This window comes from Triticum urartu, chromosome 1A (assembly GCF_056163025.1).
Source record: "Triticum urartu cultivar PI428250 chromosome 1A, HENAU_Tu73, whole genome shotgun sequence".
Classification (NCBI taxonomy): Eukaryota; Viridiplantae; Streptophyta; class Magnoliopsida; order Poales; family Poaceae; genus Triticum; species Triticum urartu.
In genome coordinates this window covers 1,557,705-1,568,901 of record NC_141873.1, presented here as the reverse complement: position 1 = coordinate 1,568,901, position 11,197 = coordinate 1,557,705, and the positions used below count along the sequence as shown (strand labels likewise).

Here is an 11,197-nt window from a genome sequence, read left to right as displayed (position 1 = left end):
CAACGATATCCACCTGCCCTCCATTCTTCTTTTGGGCGGCATATTGCTCCCTAAACTTCGGGCAATTGTTGTTGATTGTCCAACAATGGATGAAGGTGAACGGTTTGTTCCTATGTTGGACCTTGAAGGCTTCCAAAGTTTGAAATGCCTACAAATAAAAGTGAAGGCCTCAATCTAATAGCGAAGGGCACAAATGCAACAAACATGGAAATGACATATGAACAAAGGGAAGAAGTGTTACACCATGTCACTCACGGGACGGCCTTCAATGCTCTCAAGGTCGGCACAAAACATGTTGCATTCTTGTTGGATTAACCCCCACCTCTTTTGGATTGAGTTGACGCCATGGTTGCTCGAAAACTTGTAGGGCAGGAACTTCCTATGTCCATGGAAGTAGACATGAACTCCCCCCCCCCAAAAAAACGGGCTCTTCTTTGCTTGGTCCCGGTCTTGGGATCTTGCCCTATTTCCTACCAACCTCCGCAAATGAACTTGTCATCATCTTTCGTGTATGCTCCTGCCCGAATGCTTTGTCTCCTCTTTTGTGCGTTGGATTGTTTAGTGAGGTCATCGGCAAACTATGCCCACCCCCCCTCAATGTCTACGCCATATTCTACATCTAAACAATACACATATTCATGTCATTGCTCGCATGGGTCGTCGGTTGCTTCTTGGTTGCAATGAACGCTAATGTTTTGGGCACCTTCATCTTTGCAGCGCCCATCTTGGCCCTGGGTCTCCTCGGCATCGCAACCTTGTCCATGGCCCTCAAAGCTGATATTCTCCATGAAATCATGGTATTAGGACGGGTCGTCTTGCATCGGCGTCGAGAACAGCGTTTCGTCGAACAGGTTGCGGGCGTTGGGAAGGTTGGTCGTAGGAATATCCCAAGGTTTGCTTCTTTTGTGTCACGGTGGTCAGCGCCGGAATGAGGCGGTGTTGATGTCAATGCTGGCTGTGGGAGCGGGGGTGGCCGGCGCGATCACGCTACCTTCCGGTGGGGTGGAGAAGCGGGTCGCTACCGGGTCTTGTGGCGCATGGAGGCATTGTGGAGGTGCGCAGCGACCGCACTTGTGGAGGGCGAACAGTCGACTAGCCGGTGCTTGTCGTGGCCATGGCGGCGGCGGTAAGAATGGCCGGGGTGGGGAGACCGAACCCTTGCATGAGGAGGGCCTGTTGCGTGGCCCGGCGATGATGGCCTCTTTCTCCTGAATGGTAGCCCTCTGTTGCGCGGCGGCGGCTTCGACGGCGGCCTGGGCGTACTACTAGGAAAAGGCTAATTAGTGGCGCACCTGCTTTGGCCATTAATGGCGCACTATAGGTGTGCCACTATTACCACGCGACTAGTAACAAATACTAATGGCGCACCTCTGGTGCGCCATTAGTATTGCAGGTAACAGTGGCGCACCTTGTAGTGAACTTTTTTTTATTATTTTTTATTTTTTTCTGAATTTTGAAGGCGGAAAAATAGTAGTGGCGCACCGTCTAACCCCCACCGTGCGCCATTGCTATTTTTGAATTTTGAATTTAGATCTGGATCACGATTTTTTTGCCTTTTTCTCGTATTTTTGCATGATATTTTTTCAAATTTTGTTCTCGTTTTTCGATCTTGTACGTTCTTTTGCCGGAGAGGAGTTCGCCGGAGAGGAGGGCCGAGGTCACCGGAGAGGAGGAGGAGGAGGTCACCGGAGAGGAGGACGAGGTCACCGGAGAGGAGTTCACCAGAGAGGAGGGGGGAGAAACCGTGAGGGGAGGGGAGGAGAGGAGGGAGGAGAAGCTCACCAGAGAGGAGGGAGGAGGAGATCACCGGAGAGGAGGGAGGAGGACATCACCGGAGAGGAGGGAGGAGGAGCTCACCGGAGAGGAGGGAGGAGAAACCGTGAGGGGAGGGGAGGAGAGGAGGGAGGAGGAGGTCGCGGAGAGGAGGAGGAGGAGGAGGAGGAGGTCGCCGGAGAGGAGGAGGGGAGTATGGTGGAGGAGAGGAGGGGAGATGGAGTGGAGGAGAGGAGGAGATGGAGTGAAGGAGAGGTGGAGTGGAGGAGAACAATGAAGAGGTAAGGAGGGGAGGACCCTGCCCAGCCATATATACGGCATAGTAATGGCGCACTGTGGGCAGGTGCGCCATTACTAACTTTTTTTTATTTATTTTGAATTTTGAAGGCGGGAAGATAGTAATGGCGCACCTTGGGCAGGTGCGCCATTACTAACCTTTTTTTTGATATAGTTTGAATTTTGAAGGCGGGAAGATAGTACTGGCGCACATGGGCAGGTGCGGCATTACTGAGTGTGATTTTTTTTAATCTTTTTTGAATTATTTTGCCTCTCCAGATCTTGAAAGCCCGGTAACTTTTTTCTGTTAGGTTTTTGAGGATTTTGAAAATGTTTTACATCTTGGATGTAACTTTTCGAGTAGATGATTTTTCATATTAAAAAACTTTTTCATCAGAGTTCGTATGCAAAAGTTATGCCCATTTTACGAATTCTCGAGAGATTTTGCAAAAAAATCAAAAATTCATGTTTGTAAATTTTACTAACAACTAGACCACATATCATATGGGAATCTTATTTTCTTTTATTTTTTTGACATTTCTATCATTTTCTTTTATATTTTTTGATACTGAAAAGGCGGTCAGGGGGGTGCATTTGGTGAATTTTTTGTAAGGCTCAGACGTGTGATGTGTAAATGTTAGTAGTTGTGCACCAGGGGCAGTGCACCATTACTAGTAAAACTAGTAATGACGCACTATCCCCTGGTGCGCCATTACTAGTTTTAAAAAAAAAGTAAAAAAAAATGTTAGTAGTGGCGCACAGAGTGTGCGGTGCGCCATTACTAGTTAAAAGTAGTAATGGCGCACTGCCCCTGGTGCGCCATTACTAGTTTTGGAAAAAAATTGTTAGTTGTGGCACATCGTGGGTGTGGTGCGCCATTAGTGATATGCACACTAACGGCGTACCTACACATGGTGCGCCACTGCTATATAGCAGTGGCGCACCACATGTGTGCGCCATTAATGTCCATATTAGCTATAGCCCTTTTCCTAGTAGTGGCGGCGGCTTTCCTCTCAAAATCTCTTGCCCTAAAGCTCGTCCTCTTTGCTGATTCTCGGGCAAGCTCCTCCAGGGAGGACCTTATTGGGCTTTCTCTCTGGGCACGCGGCCGCAGTGGTGGCTGGGATGGCGACAACGACGATGTTTGGCGCAGTGGCCTTGGCGGGTGGCGGGAGGGCGAGCGGGAGGGTTTTTGGGAGGGAAGAGGAGAAATAGGGAGGTAGTGCCCCCGACGGGCGTGCAAGAGGGAGGACAAGGGTGGGCGTCGTGCGCGGCCACGCCTTGTCTGTTTCAACGCAAAATCGGATCAAATTTGGACCGAAAATGGGTCGTGAACGGACGAAAGACGAATGTGTGTCCGTTTGCTTTAGCGTGTTGGGCTGTGTTTTCTGTCCGCTTTGAACCGAACACACAGGGACAGACCAAATGTGGTCGTGTGTTATAGTTGGCCTAACACACACTCGATCGGTGCGGTTTTTTTTTTTGAAAGGTCTCGATCGGCGCGGTTGGTGACACGAGCGGTGTGAATCTACAGCATGCGCCGAATTGTTCATCGGTTATAGGAGTACATACATGACGGTAGACATTATATATTTTGGAAGGCGAGCACGGCTCAACACAACAGAACACAACACAACACAACTGCAGGTCAATTAAGCTAGTAGGTGAGCAGGTACCATGGAGCAACTCGGAGTGGCCTCTGACAGTGGAGCGCCTCTGCTTGTGGGGTCGCTGATCGTTGCCATTGCCGTCGCCATCTTCATCCTCACGCTGGTCAGACATGGCGGCAGGCATGGCCGCCTTCCCCCGAGCCCCATGTCACTCCCGTTCATTGGCCACCTCCACCTCATCCGCCCACCTCCCCACCGCGCATTCGACCGCATCATGGCGCGCCACGGACCCCTCGTTTACCTCCGGCTTGGCCCACGACGTTCTCAAGTTCGAGGGCAGCATCCCGGAGCGCCCGCTAACAGCCGTCACGCGCCACCTCGCCTACGACTGGGCGGGCTTCGCCTTCGCGCCCTACGGTCCGCACTGGCGCTTCATGAAGCGCCTCTGCATGTCGGAGCTGCTCGGCCCGCGCACCATCGAGCAGTTGCGCCCCGTCCGCGCCGCCGAGCTTGCGGGGGTCTTGCGCGCGGCGTCAGCGGCGTCTGCCAAAGGGGAGACCTTGGACATCAGCAGGCAGCTCATCCGCATGTCCAACAACGCCATCATGAGGATGGTGGCGACCGAGCTGCCGGGCGACATGGCTGACGCGGCTCGTGACTGTGCCAAGCAGGTAGCGGAGCTGGTGGGCGCGTTCAACCTGGAGGACTATGTGCCGCTCTGCCGCGGATGGGATCTGCAGGGGCTCAGCCGGAGGACACGCGACGTGCACGCTAAGTTCGACGCCCTCCTGGAATCCATGATTAAGACCAAGGAGAAGGAGGAGGTAGCAGACAAGGCTAATGCCAAGGACCTGCTTGACTTTCTCATGGACGCGGCGGCTGACCCGGCTGCTGAAGTCAAGCTCACCAGGGACAGCATTAAGGCATTTATCCTCGTGAGTAACCCTATCCCACTCTGCCATCGTGGATTAAGTTAGGGATTATGTTAAGTTGGATCTCAAGTCTCGAATAATTATTAATAACGTACTATTACATAGGACATCTTCACTGCCAGGTCGGACACGACGGCCATCACGGTGGAGTGGATGATGGCAGAGCTGCTGAACCATCCGGACTGTCTGCAGAAGCTGCGGACGGAGCTCGACGCCGTGGTGGGCAGGTCACGGCTGGTGGGCGAGCCGGACGTGGCGCAGATGCCGTACCTGCAGGCAGTGCTCAAGGAGATCTTGCGGCTGCGGCCGCCGGCGGTGTTCGCGCAGCGGGAGGCGCTGCAGCCCATACACGTCCGCGGGTACACAATCCCTGTCAAGACGTCGGTCTTCTTCAACATCTTCACCATCGGGCGCGACGCCGCGTGGTGGGAAGAGCCACTCGAGTTCCGGCCGGAGCGGTTCATGCCTGGCGGGGCCGGCGAGGGCGTTGACCCCAAAGGACAGCAGCTGCAACTAATGCCGTTCGGTAGTGGGCGCCGCGCGTGCCCCGGCATGGGACTGGCCATGCAAGCCGTGCCGGCGTTCCTAGCCGCGCTGGTGCAATGTTTCGACTGGGAGGTGCCAAAGCCGCCGCTAGACATGGAGGACGAGGCGGCGCTGGTGAGTGCGAGGAAGCAGCCGCTCGTGCTCCTTCCCATGCAGCGCCTCCATCCATTACCCCTACCATAAATTGTACCATCATCCCATTGTGTATCTTCTATCCCCTTCCATACTACCCTACACCTTTTATATGTCTACCCATATCTCTATATCCACGGGGATTTACAGCACGCAGGTTTGTGGGGCACGCGGATCTTGGGTCATCAATTTGTGCGAAGATTCGCGACTTGTATAAATATCGTTTCATTTTCTTTTATGCGTGTAATAAATTCATATATCATGACTATATACGTGTTGGTCTGGGACCCGATACCTGTGACGTGGGATCCCTAAACAATATAACGTACAAATATAGAATCGATGAGAAAAAAGCGATTCATTAAACCAGGGCCTGCTGTGTGGACTGACTGACATTGAAATTGAGTTTGAAGATCAAAAGTTTTGAGACAACAATTGTTTGCACCGAAAGCACACTGTTTCATGCCAGAGGATCCATTGAATATAAATGGAAACAAGAGCAATTCTAAAGTCGTTTAGAATAGTTTAGAGCACTGATTATGCAGAATAATTCCGTAGTTTATTTCAAATATAACGTTCACTGATCGCATAAGAGATACATACGTCTTGGTGCTTATATAAAAGAAATAATTATCTTCTATCTAGTAGTAAGAATTGTTGAGCGTGATTTATCTGTAGGTATCTCAAATTGACCATTCTATCATCTCTCCGTTTCACACGACTTTCATGTTGTGCATATTCTATTTCAATGTTTCGTTGATAAATACATATACATCTCACTAGCCCCTTCTAATCTCCCCGGTATACTGTACAACGGTGCTTCAAATTTGTGGGACTGCTATTCGCAAAAAATAAAAATAACTCATGGGGCTGCTATCACCAGTGTGTGTGATGTTCATGTGAACGCGTGTGTGTGCAACAAAACACCGGGGGGAAATTGATGTCATGATGCGGGCAAGCTATACACAGGGAATCAAAACAGCATGTGAACGCCGTATCAAGCCCTGTTTCTCCACAACCAGGTTCCCTCAACCTGGCTCATTTTCTCCATGCAACCTCTAAAAATTGATGCAGCGAACCCCATATGAAGCCTCGTTTCTCCTCAACCAGCCTCCACTTTTTTCCATCCAACCTCTAAAAATCGATGCAGTTAATCAAATAGGTCATAGCTAGATGGATATTGCAAAGGTCCTCATTGGGACATGGTTCCCACCGAGGATGTAATTAACTGATACAGCCTTTACAGTGGTGGCCGAGTAGGTGGACGTCTGTTTAAAAGTGGGTGTTGCTTGCTCAGGAAGAAGGGATGGCGATGGCGCTTGCTCGGGAAGAAGTAATGACATTGGAGCCAATGTGTTACTTCGATGAGCCTTTATTTATAGTGGTTTGCGTGGGTTATCTTGCGTGTATCGTTCAGCGGTTTGAGGCGATTTTCGCTCAGTTTCCCATTAATTAACCGGGAAACTCACTTATTGTTAATTAATGGATAAGGCAAATATTCTCCATTCGTTTGAGAAATAAAATAAATTATCAGGACCGATCTCTCAACAAACTAGTTTTTGACAGAACAGATGTACTCACCTTAAACCTCAAAGCAATGTACTCATTTGAGAACAGCTTTAAATTGCCCAGGCCCACGAAATGTTGTATGAGAAAAGTATGTTTTTTGATCCCTCAAGTTTACCATAATTCCAAGTTTAGTCCTTGAAGATATTCTGGACGACATTTTGTCCCTCATATCTTAAAACTGACATGAATCTTCCAAAACCATATCAAAGTGGTATCGGGAGGATGTGTCGTCGGTTTTGGAATTCCACTGATGACCCAGCAGTCAGAGTCAGCTATTTCTCTTTCTCTCTCTCTCTCTCTCTCTCTCTCTCTCTCTCTCTCTCTCTCTCTCTCTCTCTCTCTCTCGACGGCAGCACCCCCAAATCAGCAACCCATGCTTTATTGTCCTGCCCATCGTGCCACCGCAGCTTGACCATGGACGGGAGAGATGCTCCGCCTCCTCATGGTGTGGTTAGTCCTCACCACAATCCCCCATTGCACCCAACGTGACAGTCGCATCCCCACGTCATCCTGAGTCCGGATATGAGCGTCATGCCGTTGGATCTTTGTCGGCATCCCCCGGCCATCACCCTTCCTTCCTTTGTCACCATACGACAAGGGGTCACGAATGACGGGTGGTGCTGGCATGACGGGCGCGTGGGGTGATCACTGCTGCCATGGGACCCTCCGGTGACAGGGACCTCGTTCTCCACCTGCAACGACGAAATTGGATGGTGTTCTCAACGCCATGTCGATATAATCTAGAAGGCACATAGCTAGGAAGGGTAAAAATTACATGGACATTAACATTTTCAGTTTTTTAATGAGTTGCCAATGGCCTACCATCATACCACGCAAACTTTGAGCTCGCATACAAAGGGCAAATACCATTTTTTGCATCATCAAAACTAACAAATCAATATACTTCGAAGGTAAAGAGAAAAGGCATTCTCATGCATAAGATTAATTTTTTCACCAATGACCCAAGAAGAAATGAATTAGCGTGTTGTTCTCAGACCTAGATTCTAAATAAATTACATAAGCAAGTGAATCAAGTGACAAAATCATGTATTCTTTACTTTTGATTACAAAGGTCGAGACTTGCCACAACAAAGGGGGGGGGGGAGGGGGTAAGGTCTGGACAAAAGGAGAGACGATGCACTTCCTCGATGAAAAAAAACAACTATGGCCAATAGATCCTGCGAAATGAGGTGAACAGAGCAGCAACGCAAGTCAACAAGTTATCTACAAGTACCCAGCCTGAGATGACCAAAGAGAAGAAATTAATGGAAAGAATATGGCAAAGGGGAGGAGCAGAGTTACCTTGACGAGCTGAGTCGGTGGGGACGGGAGAAGGGAGACTGGTGGGGTGGGTGCGGTGATGGGAGTGGGGGAAAGATTGGAGACCATTGGTGGTGGCGGGAGGGCCGCGGTGGGGATTGGTGGCTGTGGTGGAATGGGCGGCGATGGAGGTAGGATGGGCGGCGGTGGTGGGACAACGGTTGTGCCGGCGCGGTTGGTGTGGCGGCGGCAGCGGTGGCGGAACAGTGCCTTTGGAGGTGGGGTGGGGCGGGGCGGCGGTCTAGGTGGGGTGGGGGCGGCGGCGGCGGTGGTCATAGTCCTAGAGGTGTGGTTGTGGGTGGCGGCGTGGAACAGTGACGGAGAGCCTTGATATGAGTAGTTAGCGATGAATGGAGAATTCTCCGTGAGGATTTTTTTGTTGCTCGTTATTATTTTTCTCACATGGGTCTTTTCACACGGGAAAATTGAACCCGCGCGAACCTTCCAGTTTTTGGCCCGTGAACCTTCTCGTCTTTTGGCCTGGGGGGTAGAATCTTTTCGCGTGCATAGCAATTTTTTTGGCGCGAACACGGGCTTGGATGCAATGGGCTGGTCTGACTATTTCCGTGTGGGCCAACTCACGGGACAATGCATGTTCCTGTGAGTTGCACCCTATGCTACGGTAAAATAGACAATTTTTCCTCACGGCCAACAAATGCCCGTCAGGAAAATCCATATTCCTGTGAGATGATTCGGGCCTCATAGGAAAATGGACCACCGCTGGTAAAAGTCTAATTTCTTTTTTTTTGCGAGGATAAAAGGATTTTATTCCATAACAATAGGGATACAATCAAGTGGCACAAGTTCCTCCACACATGGTGGACTCCTACCTAGCCATACAACAGTAGTATTCTCCGTACGACTATAAAACGCCAGCCGATCTGCAACCCTATTCTGATCACGTTTAATCTTCGACGGAATAAACTCCCTTTCACCCATAAGACGATGGATCTCAGCAACTAGATGTCCATAAGCGGAACGAGAAAGACTGTCATCCTTCAACGATCGCAAAGCTTCTGAGGAGTCGGACTGAACAATCACCGGTCCTTCCTAGTGTTGAATAGCCAAGGCCATGCCTTGCATTAAGGCGTGTATCTCAGCCTCCAGAGCGTCATTGCCATTGAAGATGCACATGTAAGCTACAAATATAACACTCCCATCAGACCGCCGTAGGATCATACCCGCAGCCGCGGACCCGTCTGAGCTATCAAACGCTCCATCTACTGATAAGGCCACACACCCCACTGGAGGCTTCGGCCATGGTTCAGGTGTAGCTTCAGGTCGTTGTTTTACCGGGGCTTCCTCCCTCATTGGCATATTTCCTATCATCATCTCCTCGGTCGAGTATTTCCGAACCTGATGTAGAGAAGACATGTAGCTCCGTAAATACTCCGTTGTCACTTCCAGCGATGGCACTGCTTTACCATGAGTTAAATCAGACCGTAAAGTCCATATCCTCCATATTAACATGATAATACAATCTCGCATGTGATCATGACAGTGCAGCAGAAGATTTAACAGCCACTCATTGCCAGACTCCTGTAATAACGTTGGATCAGGGAGCTCCCAAACCTGGCGCATCGCCATCCAAAATTGACGAGCATGTCCGCAGGTCACCAACGCGTGGAAGCTCGACTCTTTCTCCGTCCCACAAAGAGGACATGTATCGCGCGTCGCAATATGCCGATATTTCTTGCATCCGTTCGTCGCCAGTGCTCCAGTCACAGCTTTCCAGGCAAGGATGCGCATCTTAAGAGGAACCTTGGCCTCCCAGACCCTCCGCCAGATCGAGCGCTCGCCATCCGGCGAAGTACTTGACGCAGCCACTCCCATGTGCATATGGCCAGTTGCGAGCCGATACGCACTCTTCACGGTGAACCTTCCACTCTTCTTCGGGAACCAAGCGAGAAAGTCTTGCCCCCTGTTAGGAGATGTCTGAATCTTCAAAATTTCACGGACATCCATGTCCCAAAAGTATTGCCGGAGCCGCTGTACATTCCAAGCGCCAGACTCCTTGAGGAAATCTTCCACCCAGCTATACCTGCAAGTACCCTTCGGGGTGATAGGCTTAAAGTCGTGCCCCCTCGGGATCCATGCATCTCTCCAAGTTTTTATCAAAGACCCGTTGCCCACCCTCCAAATCAGGCCCTTCTTGAGCAGCTCCAAGCCATGTGTGATGCCTCTCCACACAGCTGACGAAGATGTAGGGAACACTGTGTCCAACAAGTTCCCATTAATTAGGATAATACTTAGCCCGAAGCAAGCGAGCACATAAGCTATTAGGGCTGTCCAGTAATCTCCACGCTTGTTTTGCAAGCAAAGCTTGATTAAAAGCTCTCATGTCTCGAAACCCCATACCTCCCATATTCTTGGGTAGTATCATCTTTTCCCAACTGAGCCATGCCATTTTCCTTTTGCCATTTTCCACACCCCACCAATATTGTCTCATCATCCATGTGAGATCATCACAAACCGAAGCAGGAAGACGGAAAACACTCATGACATAGGTTGGTATTGCTTGCACGACAACCTTTATTAGAATCTCCTTGTTGCCTGACGATACATACTGCTCGCTCCAGTCAACAAGTCTCTTCCGTAATCTTTCTTGAACAGTCTCAAATTGTCCTTTATGCATTCTACCTTCCGGGACCGGTAAGCCCAAGTATTTAGGCTCAAAAACCTGCTGAGTAATTTCCAGAATATGTTTCACTTCGTTCGCCACTGACTGCATGCAATTATCGGAAAAAAGGATGGAACACTTCCCTGGGTTAATAAGTTGACCAGTAGCTGAGGTGTATGTGTTCAACAAACCCTTCACAACGCTTGATTGCTGGGTTGACGCTTCAAAGAGTAACATGGTATCATCCGCAAACAACAAATGAGAAATCACCGGTGCACCCCGGCAAATTGATACCCCTCTCAAGTCCCCATTGTTAACTGAATTTGTGATAAGAGAGGATAGCGCATCAGCAACAAATAGGAACAAGAAGGGGGATAGTGGATCACCTTGCCTCAAACCCCTAGATGGGGCAAATGACT

The 11,197-nt window shown here is 49.9% G+C and overlaps 1 pseudogene; it reads left to right on the top strand.

The window, feature by feature from the left end:
• The first annotated feature begins 3,696 nt into the window (after window positions 1-3,696).
• LOC147988145 (cytochrome P450 93G2-like) lies at window positions 3,697-5,320 on the top strand (annotated as a pseudogene).
• Window positions 5,321-11,197: the final 5,877 nt, after the last annotated feature.